Below are 20912 nucleotides of genomic sequence, written 5' to 3'. Positions count from 1 at the left end.
GTGGAAGGTGGAAGGGGGGAGAGGTTGAGAGGTGGAGTGATAGGAGAGAGGGGAGATGTGGAGGGAAGGAGAGGAAGACTGGGAGGGAGGAGGAGAGAGGTAGGGTAAGAGACATCACCAAGGGGCGCCACTGAAGAGTCCAGAGTGGAACCACTGCGTGTACGACCTTGTCTGAGTGGGAGGTTACGTACCTGCTCAACTCTGTCTAAACAAGAGGTTTATTGCCTTCATGTATCTCTGAATGAGGCCTAATACTTTTCACAGAGCGCAAACTACCAGCATGTTTCCTCATCTGTACCAATCACTGAACCTGGTGGCTCTCAACCACCTAGGCCATCAGACCAACCCACCCTTGCCCTCATTGCCACCTTCCCTTTTCCCCCCATTCATAATTGTGACCGATGCAGGCCTGCATTGTCTACATCGGGTGAGCCAGGAGTCATACCAAACTCCACTGTCCCCTCTGTCTTCTCATACATCGCCTACTTCTTCCCGGTTGATTGATGATGTGCCATGTCCTGTGTATAGCAATAGATAAGACTGTTTATGGGGGTACTTAAATGGACAGGTGGTTATTTAGGGTGTGGCCCTTCGTTATGTTGCCATGCCAACGGAAAGGGAACATCTTAATGTGTAACAGCAGAACGTAACCCTGCCAGGCCAGTAATTCTAAGTCAAGTGGCTATGGTTGTGACTTTACATTTGCAACCTGTCTGACTGCAGTTATTTGCCAGCTGACGGCCTACAGGTGTCGGAGGTAGGGACAAACCCGAGAGGTCCCCTTGTGGTGAACACCTGAACATCAGTGCCATAACAATATTTTCCAATTCTTTCTTGAAATCGGGATTTCACTTGTCCCGTTGCTTTACTCATTCTAATCCTCCCATTATGGTAATCGTTGTTTTAATTTGATCTTTAATTTAATTTATTTTGCCTTCGTTATTCCAGAGATTTCCCCCATGGAAAACCCAGGCATGGCCGTGCGGCAGTCCCGCTGGTTAATTATTTTCGTTGCACTAAATGAAGTTACACTTTCGGCACATTCCTCAATCTTTTCCACACAACATAATCGTCCGAACAGTAGAATAAATTAATTTTAATGCTTTTGCAATTTCACATTTTCTTGATTAAATTTGGAGAAGGTGGGATGACAACCTTGCTTAAATAAATACTCTTAGGTATTAGGTATAAGAATCAGTGATTTTGTGAGGTTTTCTGATTTTACTCTACATTTCACCATTTATTTAGTCCACGAGATCCGATTCTCAAATCCAAACACAGATTTTAATTATATACTTTAATTTGTCTGTGAGAGGTCATCATGGATCCAAGGCCAGACATTTTTGAGCAGGCTGAAACAAAATGGCGGTTTAAGACCTCTGTGAGGTGAAAGCAAGCTAATCAAGGGGTAAGCCTTTTTTTTTCATGATGAGCATCCCATCATTTTTCTTCAAAAAGGGTGTTTTAACACACCCAAACACACAGTTTTCAATCATGCACTCCTTTGGAGTTTGAGAAGTACGTATGCAAAGCTTTGGGTTGCTAGGTTTCATGGTTTTGGGGTTATGGAAGACACACACATACACACACATACACACATACACACACACACACACACACACACACACACACACACACACACACACACTGCCTTTTATTATTAGCCCCCTTTAGACTTAGTCCGAAACGGAGCCTTATGGATTGGGTCTCCTCCGTCCGTCCATGCATGCGTCTGTCCGTAACCATATCTCGGACATGTATGAAACCAATTTTGTTCATGCATGTCACAAAGACAATACATAATGGTATAAATATGCACATCATTTTGTTTCAAGATGCGATCAAAGACGGCCGATTGGCGGCCATTTTAGTTGTAAAAAAAACCCGATGTTGAACACGTTCTCAACCATTTCTCGGACATGCATTTTTTGATGTTCAAACTTTGCGCACAGATAAAGAATGATGGCTTGCATACGTACGTCATTTTTTTTTTTCAAGATCAGATCCAAGATAGCTGACTGGTGGCCTTTAACTCCGTACAGCAAAATTACTAAAACCACGGGGGCTATGACATTTTATGTCTTTTCCTCCTTGTTATAAGATGCATATACTGTGTGTGTGTGTGTGTGTGTGTGTGTGTGTGTGTGTGTGTGTGTGTGTGTGTGTGTGTGTGTGTGTGTGTGTGTGTGTGTGTGTATAAGTTCAAAACACACCTGGTCACAAGTGTGCCGCACTAACCGGGTCCTCAGTCGAGGTCCTCAGCATCATCCCGTTTCGGCCCTTCAACCTCGATACAGTCAGCTAAGGTGGGCCAGCAGGGGCACATACACATCCACATGCAGCAACTACACCTGGATGCGTACATACCCCCACTCCCAGCCAGTGCTAATGCAGACTACAACAACAACAACAACACCTCCGCATCCAGAATCCACAGCACCAAACAAACATGGTGGGACACTCAAACACCCACCTTTATACCCTTCCCCACTCACCAACAAAACACACCAGATCATTCATACACACACATACACCCCCATACACACACACACACACACACACACACACACACACACACACACACACACACACACACACACACACACACACACACACACAACACCAACCAACCAACCACCTTCCCTTACAACATACACCACTAAACATACAAAAACACACACACATGCAAAAATTAATTATATATATATATATATATATATAAATATATATACAAGTTCCGCTGAACTTGGGGACGACTAAGAAGAAGACCTTTGTTGGTCGAAAGCTTGTCGAAAATTAAAGATCGACCGTCCTGAAGCTACGTCCGCGTCTGATTTAATCTCCCGATTATATATATATATATATATATATATATATATATATATATATATATGTGTATATATATATATATATATATATATATATATATATATATATATATATATATATATATATATATATATATATATATATATGATTCATAATGGGTTCTCCAACCTCTTACAATCGAACAAATAAAATTTTGTTTGTCTGAACATTTCAATCAACAACACGTGATATGTGCACACATGGTATGTTTCATGAATTATCTTGTGTTGACAAAAAGTATTTATACCCTGGAAGATGTGATGGCATGGAAATGTTTGGATGCCTTCAACTAGTTGAAGTCTGGGTGTATCAGTGATGTGGCTGTTCATGTGAAGAATGGCTATCACGTCGTACACGCAAAGGTAGGCCTGTAATAGATCAATGACATAGACCCGTGTTGGCAGAGCAGACGAGCATGATGTTATATACTGTATATTGACATTGTGCTTATCTACACTGACATCTCCTTCAATACTCTCAGATGTTAATCCGGCCTAAAAGCCTTATCTTCCTTGGTCAATTCCAAGAAAGAAACCAACTTAAAGAATAACGCTGGCAGATCGAATACCTAACTTAATATAACGTCCATCCGTGGGCCCAGACTGGACAGCCTGGAGGTATGTTTGCATACCTCTAAGGCCTAAGCCATTCTACCAGCCCTCAACACATGGTACAAAAATTTTTTTAAAAAATGCTTCTCTTTATTTCTTTAAATACATAGTTTTGTCCAAAATGGTGACTTTATATAAAATGGGGATTCTGGTGTGTGTGTGTGTGTGTGTGTGTGTGTGTGTGTGTGTGTGTGTGTGTGTGTGTGTGTGTGTGTGTGTGTGTGTGTGTGTGTGTGTGTGTGTGTGTGTGTGTGTGTGTGTGTGTGTGTGTGTGTGTGTGTGTGTGTGTGTGTGTGTGTGTGTGTGTGTGTGTGTGTGTGTGTGTGTGTGTGTGTGTGTGTGTATCATTTGTTTATCATGATAAAACATGATTATTTTATTTATCACTCATTTTGCGGACTCAAATGGTTTGTGTCATGGTAAAACTTTATGTGACGGTAGATAAGATTTGCCGATGACGTCAAATTTCTGCAGGGCTCCGGTACCTCACAATTTGTCACCACACTACTGGGAGATGGAGCAGCTTTATATGAGTGGAAACTCAAAATCATACTTGTGTTGAGAAATTAATGAAACCATCCACCGACATTAGGATGGAGAAAAAGTGGCGTGGTTTAGGTGGAAAATCACAATTGTATTGAGATATTACTGAACCAGCGAATGTTTCCACATGCAGTAAATGTGAAACTGTGAACGCCGTATGGGTGGAATCTCAAAAACATCATTGTATTGAGAAATTTATGAAACCTCTCACCCACCTTAAAACACCCACAAAGACCCTAAAAGGTTCCACAGAAAGTTTGGTGGTGCTAGCCCCAAAACTGTGGGAGTTGTTCGTGGATGGACAGACAGACAGAGAAACAGACAGAAAGACAGACAGACACTCCTGCTTTATTATATAGACTCGTGGGGCACCCATGGGAAACCCACAGGTGGAGACGTGTATGACATTTGGCCATCTTGAGTTAGATGCTGCACATAGAGTTTCCAATTCATCCTTGAAAACTCGTGCGAAAACCAAAAGTTTTTTTAATTAAAGACTTCACCATTTTATTGCCTCTGCATTATGAAAACCTACCTTCTTGACTCAAGAATCTTGAGCATTGTATAATAGACTGCTGCCCATGGCCGCTTCAAACGAAATGGTAATTACCTTGTTTCCTTTGCATGAGTTGTAGTCAAAATGTACCTTTCTTTCTTCAAAAGGTAACTTCTAATTTAATCTTATTTAAAAGGTAACTTCTTATAGAGCCCCAGAGTGATGCGGAGCGAACAAAATCATGGAGATTTGATTTTGAAGCCCCTCACTGAACAGGGGAAGCCCCACCCTGAACGGACAGACCGGCTGGTGGAAGAATATGTACAGATAGATAGATAGATAGATAGATAGATAGATAGATAGATAGATAGATGTACACAGGTTGAACCCCCTAACTTGATGAGGCTTAATTATATATTTAACTAGGAAGAGTACCTTTCCCAATAGACGGGAAAAGCTCGCAAAAATATCCCCCTCCTCTCTCTCCCCCACTTCTTTCCCTCCCCCCTCTCTCCTCCCTCCCCAATTCCCATCACTCCCCAATTCCCATCACATCTCTACATGTCTGTGTCTATCCCTTTTGAACGGCTTTAATTTCCTTTTCATTTTTTTTTCTTTCGCTATTCAGTTGTTACATTTATTTGATATCTGATGTACCATACTCGTTACGGAGTATCTGTGCCACCAAAGCATCTTCCTGAGCAAGGGTTATACTGGGTGGTTTGCCATTGCCTTCCCAACAGTAGTTCGGGCAGGAATTTGTAATTTGCTCAGGGTGCCGGCGATAGCTCGCCTACTATTCCTGAATGACTCCATCAGGATCTTTGACATCCATCAACTAATGTCGGAAGATGGGACGCCAGTTTAACGTCCATTGGAGGGACAACACACACTTTGATGATTTACCCAGTCTGTTAAACACCGGGATGATAGTTTATAGCTCGGGCGGGATTCAAACCCAGGCGAGACAGCTTAGAGGAGAGTGTGCGTACCTCGAGGTCATAATGTCAGCCGAGGTCGTACCTTAACGCACTCTTAATAAACAAACTGTGATTCCATGTTTTGTACCGGTTTGTATTACTCGAGGTGCGCAGACGTTAAAAATGTATAATGTAAAAATGTATAAAAATGTATCATGTATCATGTAAAAATGTATAAAAATGTATCATGTAAAAATGTATAAAAATGTATCATGTAAAAATGTATAAAAATGTATCATGTAAAAATGTATAAAAATGTATCATGTAAAAATGTATAAAAATGTATAATGTAAAAATGTATAAAAATGTATCATGTAAAAATGTATAAAAATGTATCATGTAAAAATGTAAAAATGTATAAAAATGTATCATGTAAAAATGTATAAAAATGTATCATGTAAAAATGTAAAAATGTATAAAAATGTATCATGTAAAAATGTATAAAAATGTATCATGTAAAAATGTAAAAATGTATAAAAATGTATCATGTAAAAATGTATAAAAATGTATAAAAATGTATCATGTAAAAATGTATAAAAATGTATAAAAAAAAAAAGTAGAATTCAAATCCAAAAAGATCGCAAGCCATGTCCCTGGATAGTGTAAAATAAAATCAGACATACAATAATTACCTTTAAAATAGTGAAAAAAATTAATGTTTGAGCCATTTTTTCTCACATCCCACAGAGCCTATTATTTAATAATAAAAATGTAATCACTTTTTCCTAATTTTTTTTTCCAATTTCACTCGAGATTTCGACACAATTATTTACGCCTGAGTACCCATCGTGAAATATGGAATCGGATTTCGAATATGTATTAGCTTTTAATAAGCCTGTACGATGCATTATTCAATCTTGCCAGGAGCCAATCACAATTCACCTAGTCTCACACCTGCCAATCAGCGTAACCGCGAACAGACAGCCATCTCTGTTTTATTTATATAGATTGTATTTCTTCTGCGCCTTTTGCCAATACAAGGCGCCAATGGATAAAGGAATAGTATTTATGTCGCACCTTTTGCCATTGGATAAAATATGTATATTATATCACAAAAGGCAGTTCTTCAACTTTAAGCATCATCATGACTTCTCCATCTTAACGAGCTCACTTTGACCCCTAGGGGCGTCTGCAGCATTTTTTTAAGCCTGAATGGTGGATTAATTTTGTTGGTGACAGAGATGAGGGCTAAGCTGCATGTGAATATGCACGCACACACACACACACACACACACACACACACACACGCACACACACACACACACACACACACACACACACACACTCTCTCTCTCTCTGTGTGTATATTGTTGTGTCGAGTCAGAGTTTGGTTACCTTTTCTCTATTGCCCCAAAATATTTTTACCAAACCTCTACAACCATGCATTTCTCCTCTTTGTTTGGTTCATTAATTTGAGCAATGCATCTCCAGGAATAGATGCTTTGTAGTTATTCCATCAAATTACTCGGCTATGTTCAGCAGGCTTTTTTACTTTGCCAAAATGGAGTAATTGAAGATGTCATTTGTTTCCTAACCCTTAAACTTTTCCTTTCTATTTGCGCAATTTGTTTCAAATATTCCTTTTTATGTTGAATTTTTTTTTTCAAGTATTCATCATATCCTTTCTCAACTTCGTCTTACATGTGATTGTCATCGCAACAAACCCTATTTTTGTGACCTTTGTTTCCTTTGAACGTGACTCACATCGACTTAATGTGTACATTAACCAATACTCGCCTTGTGCTTCACCAATGTCGACCCTCCTCCTCTTTGTCTTGGAATGAGATGTTGAGCAGGCAAGGTGGCTACTCTAATTGTGTTTGCCAACCATGGAAGATCGTCCAGCATATATCTTTATTTTGTCGTGCACATCTATTCTGGCCCCTGGTGAAACCTGGTGTTGGGCTAGCGGCTGGGGTGCTGGCTTGGGATCCCAGGATCCTGGGTTCGAATCCCGGTCGATCGCTGAATTAACGCCAGGGGGGTTGACTCAGCTTGTCATCCTTCCGAGGTCGGCAAATGGAGTACCAGCTTGCTGGGATGAATGATCCCGGTGTGTACCCCGGTTTAGAATAGGTACACCGTATCCCTGCGCATCGTAAGAGGCGACCAAGGGTTGGCGTCAGGAAGGGCATCCGGCCATAAAAAACATTGCCTCAAACAGGGAACCATGATTGTCATGGGGCCTGCAAGGCTAACCCCCGCTCTAGCGGGGAAAATGGCCTTAAAACGATCATTCATTCATTCATTTCACATCTATTCTGGCCCCCACTGGGGGGAGTGTGCATATAAGGCCAGTGATGTAATCGCTCTGTCCAATGATCCAGATGCTTTTCAGATCAGATTTTGATTGCTCTTAGTGCGTCAGTTGGTGGAAGATAATTTTCCATTCACATTGAAAATTTTTATAATTTCCCTATTTTTTACCACCACACCAGTCAATTCCCTTCAACATTTTAAGGAAATGTGCATTCAAGCGATGTTTGAACTTTGATGTTGTCATTAAAGTGTGGGACACAACAGCTTTGCAAGTGTTTCCCCATATATTCTCAAATTTATAGACTGCCATGTAGAACTTTGGTGTCTGGAACCTCATCAATCAAAATAACCTTGGTCATGGTTTCACCTACACTGCACAATGCAATAAATAGCAACCAGTTTAGATTCACATTTGCAAGCCACCACAAAGTGTGTGACACCATGATTGCTTCAAAACAAACTGGCAGTGACCTTTATTTTGGTCACTAAAGTAGTGCAGATGTATCAATTTATTGGTGAAAAAGAAATTTTAACAGAAAATGGAGTCGCACATTACAGGTGAGATTTTGCATGTTATTCAAGACAATATATTTTTTACATCGTTTAAGATTGTACCACAAATCACGCATGCACGTGCAGATAAATACTGAAATCAACACCAAAATGGACTTCAGACAAAAGCAGCCTCTGAGCTAGGGGGAAGTGACTTAACTTCCCAGGGTACTCTTTGGGCGCCATGTTTGCGACGTCACTTTTCTCTCTGCACTCAGCAGTGTAATTAAGGAGAAATTTCCTCCTTCCCATGGATACCAAACGATGCTACTTCCTCGCTTTCCTCGAGCGAGGAAGTAGCACGTACCATTACAAAGAAGGAACTTCAGCAGAGGAAGAGCCTATTAGGCCCATTAAGCCTGCGCAATGGTTGCCAACCTATGGTTTTTTGCCCATGCACTATCGTTTTTGAATGTTGAGAGTGAAGCTAAAGTTGGATTGGAACTGCCGACCTCCCCTAACCATTGCACCACTATCTGTTTAATGTTTGTTTATTTGCTGGTTTATACTGTACTTTCAGCAAAATAAATCTTAAATGCAAAGTTGCATCTAGATGTCTGAGATTGCAACTAAAAATTTTCCAAAACCTTATTATTATTTTTTCAGGATATCAGGCTCGTCGTGTAGCTGCCAGACACCCACACCTTACACACATGGACAAACAGACGGATGGATACACGAGACACAACATCGGACTTCTTTAACATTAATAATGTGGTGACCTCTGCAACTGAAAAATGCGATTCTCATTACAAAGCGTGCTACAAAATGTAATAAGAAGCATTACAAACATGAAAACATCCTCATTTGTTTTGACAACTTAATTTAACAAATTGCAGAGGAACACACAGCTCTGTAAAGTCATGAAGAAACATTATTCAACATTGAAGATACTTTGCAGTCTATTTAAGTCATTGAGTTGACAAATACAATCCCAGTCTTTCAGATGTAAGAACAAAATTCACTATAGATTCCTTAAAGTAAACCTTTTCGTTTTGAACAACACATTGCCACAGAAGTTACAACAATTACTGTAAATCCCCTTGAATAAAGTCCCACTTTCTTCCCAAGAAAATGAGGGCAAAATAGGGGTGTGCCTTGCGCACAGGTGCAGCCTTGCGCACAGGTATTGGCTTTGAAGCATGAGTCCAGGCCTGGACATGAGTCTATAGGGCAGTCCAGACATGTGTGTGTATATATATACATATATATATATATATATATATATATATATATATATATATATATATATATATATATATATATATATATATATATATATATACACACACACAATCCATTGACGATATTGCACCTGGTGGACCTGAGGTTAGCGCAGAAGCGCTAATGAAGACAATACAGCTGAGGATACTGCTGAAAGTGAACCCTCCACCGAGAGTGCAGAATGAGAACAATAACTCTGACAGACAAAATACATTTAATTACCTTGCTCTTCCTCATTCTACTGAGCTAACACTGTTTTTCAAATACCATCCAAATCAAACTACTATCAATAGCGTTGTGCAGAAAGTGTTTAGATGTGAGGTTGGAACTAATCACAAATGGCTGACATAATGTGCAGAAAAGCATTCGTTATTTTGCTCAGTCTGTTTGGCATATTGTAGTTATTTTGCAAGAAATTCATTCATTGTTGGAATGACAGACTGGAGCCATGTGCATCAGTGAGTCGAGGGCCATTGAAAATGTACCATGCATCGAGCTTGTGCAGAATCTTACTTTTTGGTGTCCAATAAGTCAGATATTAACAGTTTGCTGAGCTCTAATCAAATGCCGTCCACCGAGAGCAAGTGCTCAAAAGGCGACAGGTACTGGAGCGGGTCCTGGACATTGTGGAAATGATAGGCAAACGTGGACTTGGCTGCAGGGCTACCAAATCAGAGGCTGCATACACTTTAGCAGACATTTCAGTGGTTCATGGCAACTTTTTGGAGTTCATTCTACTGCTTAGCAAGTATGACGTGTTTGCAGGAGCATGTAAACAATTGCATTGAGTGAAGCAAAACACTGTACATTTCAGGTGGGGCAGGTGAAGGGGATCATTGGTGACCTTGCTTTCCAAGACAACAGAAAATGCAGTTATAGAGGCAATGCAGCAACAGATCAAAGAGAGTATTGCAAACGAAGTTAAGGAGGCAGACATGTTTAATATTCAAATCGACACAACTCAGGACATAACCTCAAAAAACCAGTGCTCCGTTATCCTCACATACGTTACAGACCACATTTACGAGAAACTAATTGTGGTGATATATGCGAATCCTCAACTGGGGAATACTTTCTTCAGTTAATGAAGTGGGTTCTCGATTCATGTGAAATTGACATTGCGAAATGCGCTGGGCATTCAACTGATGGTGCAGCAAATATGCAAGGCCAAAATAAGGTCCCCTGACCAAGTCCATGTCTTTGGCTATACACACATACTTAATCTAGCATAAGCAGACACTTCAGGAGTTGTGACTGCAAGTGCATCACTACTTGCTCGATCCAATGAATGATATTGCCGTGTTCATTCGGGAGTCATATCAGCGTATGAATGTCTGGGAAAGCACAAGTCAGGACACTCGCCATCGGAGGCTGTGCATGATTGGTCAAACATGTTGGTGGTCAAAGGATGCAGGACTGAGAAAAGTGTTTGAGTCCTTCTCAATACCAGACTGTGCTTTGTACAGTGACATAATTGTGACATTAACAAAGATTCATGAGAATGAGAGAACTAATCCTGTAGTGCACATGAAAACAAAGGATACACAGAGTTGCTGGTAAAATATGAGACCATTCTCACCGTTCAAATCTTCTTGCACATATTTGAATCTAAATCACCACCAACAAAATATCTGCAAACAGGTGGAATGGATATATTGGCAGCTCATCACATGGTCCTTGGAACACAGGAGGATCTCAGAAAGTGTGAGGGATTTTGATGCTGTCAAGAATGCAGCTGACAACTCAGTGGAGCGGGCCATTGACAAGCTGCTTGACCAGGAGGATTGTTAACTTGAAGTACAGGCCGCTCTGCCTGCTAAGAGAATCAAGAAAAGGAATACCTAAGATTCGGAATAAGAAACAAGAAAAAAGGAATAAGAAAAGGAAAAGGAGTCCAGTGAGCATGAAACTGCAAGTGACGCAACTACAGACTACAAAAGATTAATGTCCACATGTCATTTTGACACAGTACCAGAGAGCATCCCTTGTCGTTTTCTAAAAAAAATTGGACGATGTATGCTGACTTTGCTAGTCCGAACCCCAGAAACCCCAGAAAACTTTACAGACATTTGGAAATGTGGGCTTAAGCTATGTGATCACTGGAGGAGTCGCGCAAATGCATGCTCAAATATGACGAAAGGGCCACTGGCTAATTTGCAATCTGAGCAATCTGAGCACTCTGTAGAGCACAAACCTTCCGCCAGGCTGAACAGTTTTATGTTTTGTATCCCATTGATAGGCCGGATATGAAATCGGACCTGCACCAAAATTAATCGGCTTGTTCTTTTCACCTAACCAACTCATCCACCTAGTTTAGTCATAACTTGCCCATAGCTTTTTTTAAATATCACGTTATATCGCTTTTTGCCCAATCTCTCAATGGTGAAGAATCACTTAAAAATTAAAAACTTCTCCTTTCGTAATCCATATTCAGATCTTCACCAAAATCAAATCAGTTAGTCCTTGTCACACTCCCAATCGATCCACCACGTTTCGTCCAAATTCGTCCACAACCTTTTGAGATATCCTGCTATACTGTATATCGTTTTTGGCCCGATCTCCCAATGGTGAAGAATCACTTAAAACATTCCAGAAGCCGGATCCGAATCCGGATCTTCACCAAAATGTAATCATTTCCTCCTTGTCACATACATTACGTCTCTGGCAAATTTCGTCCAAATTCATCCACAACTTTTTGAGATATCTTGTTCACAAACAAACAAACAGACAATCAGACAAACAGATAGACAGATAAACAGACAAACAGACAAACATACAGGGGTGAAAACATAACCTCCATCCACCTTTGGCGGCGGTGGTAATTAATGAGTCTGGCATCGCACCTGGCTGGACAAGCTTAAGACTTCAGCATTGGATGACTATGTGTTGAGGGCAGCAAGTGATGTTCCTATTGAAGATCAAATGCCGATGTGCCTGCAAATGCCTGGGCCCATTTTTAGTCCCAGTCCGTCGCTGCATGAGCCAGTTGCGTTTTCAACCCCGGCAGGAACCCGCGGCTTGATTCTCATAGCGACACCAGTTTGCTGCATCGTAGAGTAAGTTTTTTGCTCTTTTTTTTTTATTATTTAGCTCATTTAAGGAAGATTCAACTGTAACAGAACATGTGAGAAACTTACTTTCATTTGCATCATATTTGAACCATGAAAAGGCATTCCTCTTATAATGTGTGTGTATTAAAATATTGTCACGTTTTTTGGCACAAAAGGTGCTAAAGAGCACAGAGCGGAAATGTACCGGGATGGTGAAGCGTGGTGAGATGACAAAACAAAGCGCACAGGTGCCTCCTCAAAATATATAAATAATTTATGAGACGTGATGAGCAAAACCGGAATGAACCATCGGGACATTGGAGGACACAATAAATATTTAACAATCAATAATTTATTGCCCTCTATTGGCCATGAATGCAAACCATTCACTCAACTGTAAATTAAGTTTTAATTAAAGGTTCAAGAAATTATTACAAACAATTATTCTATCCTTTTTAAAAAATTGCTTTTGGTCAGTGTATTAGTTATGTAAATGTTTACTTTTTCTTTTGTGGTGGGGTGGCAGTGAGTGTGACATCAACCACGTGCCTTATACACAGGTGTTCCTTACACATTTTACAGTCTGTATCTGGTCTTGCCTTTACCTATTTCCGTATATAGAATATGGCTACATTCTTGATCTAAATATTCAGGAAAAAAATTCTAAAACAGGATCGAGAAGGGGGATAATAATCTTTCAGGAGCATGTACTCTTCATAAAATGCAGCAAATGTAGTTAATTATAATACATCTTGACCAGAATGGGTTATTTTCCTCAGAATTCTTGAAAGACATTTTCAAAACCATGTTGTATCTTATGTACGTGCCATAAAGTCGTGCTGTAATAAATTGCGCGTGACACTCAACACGTTTAAGAAATGAGGATGCTAGTAACATCACTTGAAACATCACTTGTAACACCATGGGCATCATTAGGCCGAGTTATTTTGGATATTATCAAGAAGGATATACCGTGCAGTATTTGGGGGAAAATGAAACATTTTATTTAGTGTGTTGCGGGATGTGTGCAGCTCTTCCTTTTCCCTTCTCTCGGGTAATTTAGTGTCCATTCCAAGTGCTATTGCCAAAGGGCATTTGAAAGACACCCACAAGGTATGGTTGGTACCTTCTGGATATGAGCCACGTGGAGCAGACCGATCACCTCCTTGAAGGTCATTCGTCAGTCAACTGGGTTTTTATTTATTTATGATCTGACAACACCATGCTAATTTTTCTAGGACTAGCTCAGTTTTCAGATGCTTCAAATCAAAACCATTAACACTGTTGCCTTCAGGTGAATTTGAACCAACGACCTCTGGGATATCAGTCTCGTGTCCTTACTCTCCACACCACCATGCCCATGCATTCAGCATGCTTTTTTTGCCATAATTATGCCATATTCATACTAATTGGTATTCAAAATATTTCTTATCACGAGATGTCTCTTTATTAGAAAGGTAACATTTAACAAACATATTCAGAAAAAAAAAACCTTCAGATCAAACTTTGTGCAACGTCACAATCGGTTTTGGGAAATGGAAAATAGGCATCTCTAGGTTGACATTTTCAAAAATGGTCAAACATGGTGAGCGCTTTTCCTTTGTCCAGTTGACAAGACTTAGGAGCAACGTTTAGATGGGCAAGGAATAAATAAATCATAATTTTATGTTCTGACAAGCTGTTTTATTCATTTACTAGCAGGGTTACCCAGTGTTGCCCAGTGCTGTTCTAATCGTGTTGGCATTTTGAAGAAATCATTGTTTTTTTCTCTTTCTTTGTGGGGGCCTAAAACACTTCCCGACACCCACTAAGGAATGGAGATCGGGAATCAATTAATATTGCCTTTCAAATAGCTACAAAGGAACTAGGCACAATAGGGCGATTTAATTTCTTTACTTTTTAAATTCCAAAACATTCGACCTAGTTCAATATAGTGGAATATTTAGGTAGATTAACAGGAATATCCTTTGACAGCATAATAGCAGGGACCCGTGGAAATTCTGCGTAATTTAAAATGTGATTTCAAGTCCTCAACCCCCTTCTTCTTCAAGTCCTCAAACTATCCCCTCCCCCCATCTCGACCCAGCCTCAAGTCCTCAACTCCAAATATTAAAGCCCTCCTCCCTAAGTCATCAAGGCCCACTCCCAAACCCCAAGTCCTCAACCTCCCCCTCCCAACCCTCCACACTCCGAGCCATTCAAACCCCCTCCTTCCACCCCCCCCCCCCCACCCACCCCCAACCACCCACCAAAACAACTCATCAACCCCTCCACAACACCTCGATTAACCAATAGTCCTCAATCCCATCGCTCCACACTTGCCACAGGTCTCAACCTCCCATCTTTTCTCTCCCACCACTTCGGAACCCCAACTCCCTCACATCTCCATCATAGAGGTGAAAGCGCATTCTTACATCGATAACACTTTCTTACATCATATAGATAGATAGATAGATAGATAGATAGACAAATAATACACCACTCGTGAAACTTTGTGCTCCCGCTCAAGCAAGGCGTTGTCACCATGTGAGCATGTTCTTTTGTACACCTCGCATGTACATGGAAATAAAGTGGAAACAGTAAGGGGTCCCAGTTTGTGTTTGCAATGGAATTGTTTTTTTGGGGGTTTTTTTGCTTTGATTTTCTTTTGATAGCATAATAGTCATGAGCTGGTAAGACTACTAAGGTTTCTCGGCAAAGCAAATTGAGGGAAAGGTAATTCTACGTTGACAGAATTGACTGAATAGATTGCGGTTATTTTTATTTTTTACTTCCTGTTGGTGTGCAAACCAACAACTTTGAACATATACACCACATGCACACCAAAAATGAATCCAACTCAAATTTGCTTGAATACCAATATTTGCAAACCTCTGCATGCACTGTCTGGACTCAAGAGCTCTTAAATGAGGCATCATTCAGCATTGTACTTGTTGTGGTTACGATGTTTACCCCGATCAAACGAAATCTGGCAACTTGCATTTCGATATACTGCCGTGGCCAAAATTATTGGCAACGTTGCACTTTTTTTCAAATAATGCACCATTTTTCCTGAAAATTGTTGAAATTTTTTTTTTTTTGGAATCCACATGTGTATTTCTTTGGTCTGCAGTGGAACAAAACAAGAAAAGCTGAAAAAATTACTAAATCTTAGCTTATTCCACACAGAAATCCTAAAGTGGCCCGGACAATATTATTGGCACCTTTTAGAAGTTGTTAGAAATAATTAGACTTCAATCAGGTGATTCTCCTTTACTTTGGAATTAAACTCACCTGTGGAGTTTTTTTTTTTTGTGGTGAGTTGCAGGTGCCTGCAATATAAAAACCACTCATTCAACCAGTGTGAAAAGAGAAAAGGAGTCGTTCTGCTGTTTTGTGTCACTGTGTGAACCTCAATGAGCAGGGAGAAAAGAAAGAAAACCAGAGAATTGTCTGAGGACGTCAGACACAAGATTGTAGCCAAGCATGGACAATCTCAAGGCACCAAGTCCATCTCCAAAGACCTTGATGTTCCTGTGTCCACCGTACGCAATGTTATCAGGAAGTTTAAGGCCCATGGCACTGTAGACAACCTCCCTGGACGTGTCCACAAGAGAAAACGATCGAAGATTGCAGCGAAGGATTGTTTGAATGGTGGAGAAAGCACCTCAATCAACTGCCAAACAGATTCAAGCTGACCTTCAGACACAAGGTACGACAGTTTCAACTTACACCATCCGTCGCCAACTCAATCAAAGGGGATTCTATGGTTGGAGACACAGGAGGACCCCATTGCTGAAAGAGAGACATAAAAAAGCCCGACTGGAGTTTTCCAAAACACACCTGAACAAGCCAAAATCCTTCTGCGAGAATGTCCTGCAGACAGATGAGACCAAATTAGAGCTTTTTAGTAAAGCACATCATCTCTATGTTTACAGAAAACAAAATGAAGCCTTCAAAGAAAAGAACACCTTTCCTACAGTCAAACATGGAAGAGGTTCAGTGATGGTTTGGGGTTGCTGTGCTGCCTCTGGCACCCACCTTGAATGTGTGCATGGCATTAAATCAGGAGATTACCCAGGCATTTTGGAGCGCAATGTTCAACCCAGTGTCAGAAAGCTGGGTCTCCGTCGAAGGTCATGGGTTTTGCTGCAGGACAATGACCCCAAACACACTTCAAAAAGCACCCAGGAATGGTTCAAGACAAAACTCTGGACTGCTCTGAAGTGGCCAGCAATGAGTCCAGATCTAAATCCCATGGAACTCCTGTGGGGAGATCTGAAAACAGCAGTTGGGAGAAGGCACCCAATAAATCTGGGAGAACTGGAGCAGTTTGCACAAGAAGAGTGGAACAAACTGCCAGTAGAGAGGTGTAGGAAGCTTATTCATGGCTATATGAAGTGCTTGTCTGCAGTTATTTTGTTCAAAGTCTGTGATACCAAATATTAAGTCTTGGGTGTCAATAATTTTGTCAATGCCATTTCTTTTTTTTCTGATTTAAAAGGATTTAAAGTTCTGAATCAAAAACAAAGGTTCTGTAATATTATCAGTGAAATAAAGAATTGTGGAGACCAAATACTTTTGTCAATTTCAACTTATTTTTTAGAGAAAATTGAAAGTTATTTGAAAAAAGTGCAAGGGTGCCAATATTTTTGGCCATGACTGTAGATAGAAGATAGATAATGGGTTGTAGTTGTATTGTAGTGGTGCAGATGCGAAGTGCATGGCTGAGCAACCAAAACAAAGAATTGCTCTGCTTGTGTTTGGAATTTCACATAATTAATATGTGGCTTTTTTAGAGTAAGTCTATGTAAAAACTTTTTGGTAATTCAATCACAAATTGCATCATTGAATCGATTTTTTTCCCATACTTTCCCCATACATTTGAAATTGACGTGGAATTGGCCTGAAATTATTCATTATTTGATCGTCATTCAAGTAACGAGTTAATTTGCTTGTTATACAAAGTGTTTCTTGTCGCTCGAATAATAAATAACAAGAAAACGTCATGCGTAGCACGATACTTGCAAAATACGCCGTCCCCCAAAAGTTTACCATTGATACAGCAAATTGTCCATTTCATGAAGATTTAAATTTACAATCTTGATCAAAGCTCGGGTCAACAGGATGAAAAGTGACGATTTTTCAGATGAAAAATGATGATTTTGGAAGGTTGACCTTGAGTTGACCTTTGACCTTTTGACCTCAAAAATAGTTAGTTTCCCTATTTAGTGACTCAATGTGCAAATGCTGTTCAATTTTCAAGTGAATTCGATGAAAATAGAGGATTTTAGAAATTTGGCCTATGTTGACCTTTTGGCCTAAGTTGACTTCAAGAATACTTGGTGGTTGAATTCAGTGACCAGATATGCAAGTCCTCTTCAAATTTCAAGTCAATTGGATAAAAATTGAGGATTTTAGAAATTTGGCCTATGTTGACCATTTGGCCTATGTTGATTTCAAAAATTCTTGGTGGTTGAATTCAATGACCAGATATGCAAGTGGTCTTCAAATTTCAAGTCAATCGGATGAAAATGGAGGATTTTAGAAATTTAGCAAAGTTGGTGACCTTTGGCCTATGTTGACCTTTTGACCTATTGACCCCAAAAACAATAGGCTTCTGGCATTTGACCAACTCTACCACTTGGTGAAGTTTGGTTGAAAATTGTGACCTGTAGGCCGGTGACAAACTAACAGAGTCACAAACACAACCGACCAATATACTTGAAAAATCTTCTATTTTGCAAGTAATAATATGTATTTCATACAGAGATGGCATTAAAATGATCAGGAAGATTAGCTGCGCAATACTGTGACCACTGATCACAAGTGTTATCCACTGCTTATTAACGGTGTCCTGTTACCTTTGTGAAATAAATAAAAAATGACTCCTTCTACAACTAGTTATGGGTTTATAAGCAGGCAGGGCTTAATTATGTGGAAAAAGAAAGGAATTTGGGTATTTAATACCTGAAAATACCCGGGCCAAGATATATTGAGGTTGTTGCCAGCTCGGTTGGCTTTGTTTATTAATTTCAAGGTTACACCCAGGCAATGCATAAAGGGAATTGATGCAAGAGAGGTGTGCATGTTTCTTTGGTTATATCCTATTCAGCGTTCTCGACATATTACATAAACAAGAGGATGGTGGAGGTGGTTTAACGCAGGAAAGGAAAACTGCAAAAATGGAAATTATTAACAGGAATATCACAGACAAGGGTTAGTTGGAGAGCAGCAGAGAGAAAAGGGAAAATAGATAGCGGGGGAGATAGGAGTAGGAGGAAGGGAGGAGTTTATGCAATATTGAGCGGGAGGAGGAGAGAGAGAGAGGAGGGTTGGGTAGGAAACTAATAATTTCTCCTTTTTGTGTACGAAATATGTAGATAACCCTGATAGCTCTTTCAACTCTTCATTTCTGCCATTGTCTTATATTATCGTATGGATGTGACGGATGTCTTTGTATCATCAAGCTGGTCAGAGTTAAATCGCTTTGTTGAATACCGTAATTATCTCTTGCGCTTACACCCATGGGCACTTTCCACTAAACAAGCACTCTGCCAAATCGACAGTCAAGAAACTCATACCTGGCTCCTCATTGCGAACACACTGTTTTCTAGGACTCTTGAGATTACTTGCTTGTGCTGCGGGCCATGCACTGATGAGACGTAACAGCCTTTTCTTTAGTCTGTTCTCAAATGACCATCTTGAGAACGTAAAGAAATTGGGAATTCTGTGCCAAATGAGTTTTCTGGGGAATTTTGCACTAGCTACCTGGGAATTTTGTGTCAAACAAACTTTTCTAGATTCCATCATTTACAGCATTATGTTATGCTTCATTGTTTTATAATGGGAAAAGTAAATTATATTGCTTGCTGTCTAATGGCATGTAAAACTTGGCTTTACTGGCATCTGCATTCTTCCCTTCACATGACATGGTATTGTTGCGAATATGGAATTTGGCCTCCATATCCGCTTGTAAATATTCCCCTATTTCCCCAATATTCCCCAACTATCCCCAATCCCCCATTCCCTAGTCCCATTGTCTGTAAACAACAATCAGTAGAGCCGACCTTCCCCTTTTTTCCCCATTAAATGTCGTGCCCAGGTCCACCGCATCACACGTAGACAACTTTCGGACATCTTGCTAGTTATTCTTAGTCTATGTCAGTTAAGGACTCGTTTCCATTAATTATGACTCTTCGTTGCACCAGAATGTGATTATATGGCACCAGTAGTGAGTTTAGGACCTTTCCCATACCTCCTTCCATCTTCTTCCCCAAACAACAACAACAACAACAACAGAGGGGCACGGCGCTGCGCGGGGGGGAGTGTGCGTCCTGACACCGGCTCGGTTAGCCGCCATTGACAATGCGCTCCAGACCATGCGCTCCACGGGGTTACCACAAAGGGGCTGGCTGTCAGCTCCTCGTCAAGGGCGGAGCCTGGTAAACCCCGCGCACGCACCCAATGAGAAGCAACGTGCCGATTCCACGAGGCGGAGCTAACGAGCCGAGGGCGTGTCACTCCCCGCCGGATATACGCGGCCACGTAGCGGACGTGACGTCAGATGCGCCCCCAGCTTGAGCAGACAAGACGCCATCCGAGCGCTGCGACCTCCCCGCATCTCTAGACCGGACCGGGTCGACCCTGTCCTTGAGCCAAGAGTGCACCTTGAGCCATCGATACCCGCTTTCCTAGCCATCAAACCCCGTGTGAGTCAGCCTTTTGTCCCGTTTATCTGTCGTCTGTTGGGAATAATATAAGATTGTGTTTAAGTGCCCACCTTACTATGCTGTACCTCTCGTCCTTGTAATCTAACCTTCCGCCTTAATATAACCTCCTCCGGAGGTCTTGAGAACTGAACCCTGGGTGTCGTGTCATTTGAATCCCAGCCGTGGTGTCCTTTTCCTTTATTGACCTAGCGCAGCGCGATTAGTCGACGTTCGGGTATAATCGGGTAACTTGTGCAGACGTGGTCATACCAAAACCGCTCGGTAAATAACATCCAAGCCACGTCTGTAACAATTGGTGTCGAGGAGTGGAATTCGAACCCGGGACTAAATTTATTAGGCCCAAATTTGTAACAAGTAGAATCGATTCGGAGCGCGTTTTCCGCGCGTTATTAGGCCCAAATTTGTAACAATTAGAATCGATTCGGAGCGCGTTTCCCGCGCGAAATTATAACGGCCGAAATTTGTTTTGTTGTATAAAAACCCGAATTTTGAAAGTCGCGCTATGGCAGACCAAGACAGCTGGGGTCCGGTAGAGGAGAGTGAGGTAGGGTCGATCCAGGACCAAATTGAGGGACAAGAGGAGAGCGAAGCAGTGAGGGCGGCAGGGTCGCAAAATA

General features: G+C 40.8%; 1 protein-coding gene across 3 annotated transcripts in view; it reads left to right on the top strand.

Moving 5' to 3' along the window:
* PC (pyruvate carboxylase) overlaps window positions 1–20912 on the top strand; it is a 663757-nt gene that overhangs the window by 177230 nt on the left and 465615 nt on the right. The gene's annotated exons all lie outside the window — the stretch shown is intronic.

The sequence above is a fragment of the Myxine glutinosa genome, chromosome 6 (assembly GCF_964187855.1).
Source record: "Myxine glutinosa chromosome 6, kmMyxGlut1.1, whole genome shotgun sequence".
Classification (NCBI taxonomy): Eukaryota; Metazoa; Chordata; class Myxini; order Myxiniformes; family Myxinidae; genus Myxine; species Myxine glutinosa.
This window is presented reverse-complemented; position numbering and strand designations above follow the sequence as displayed.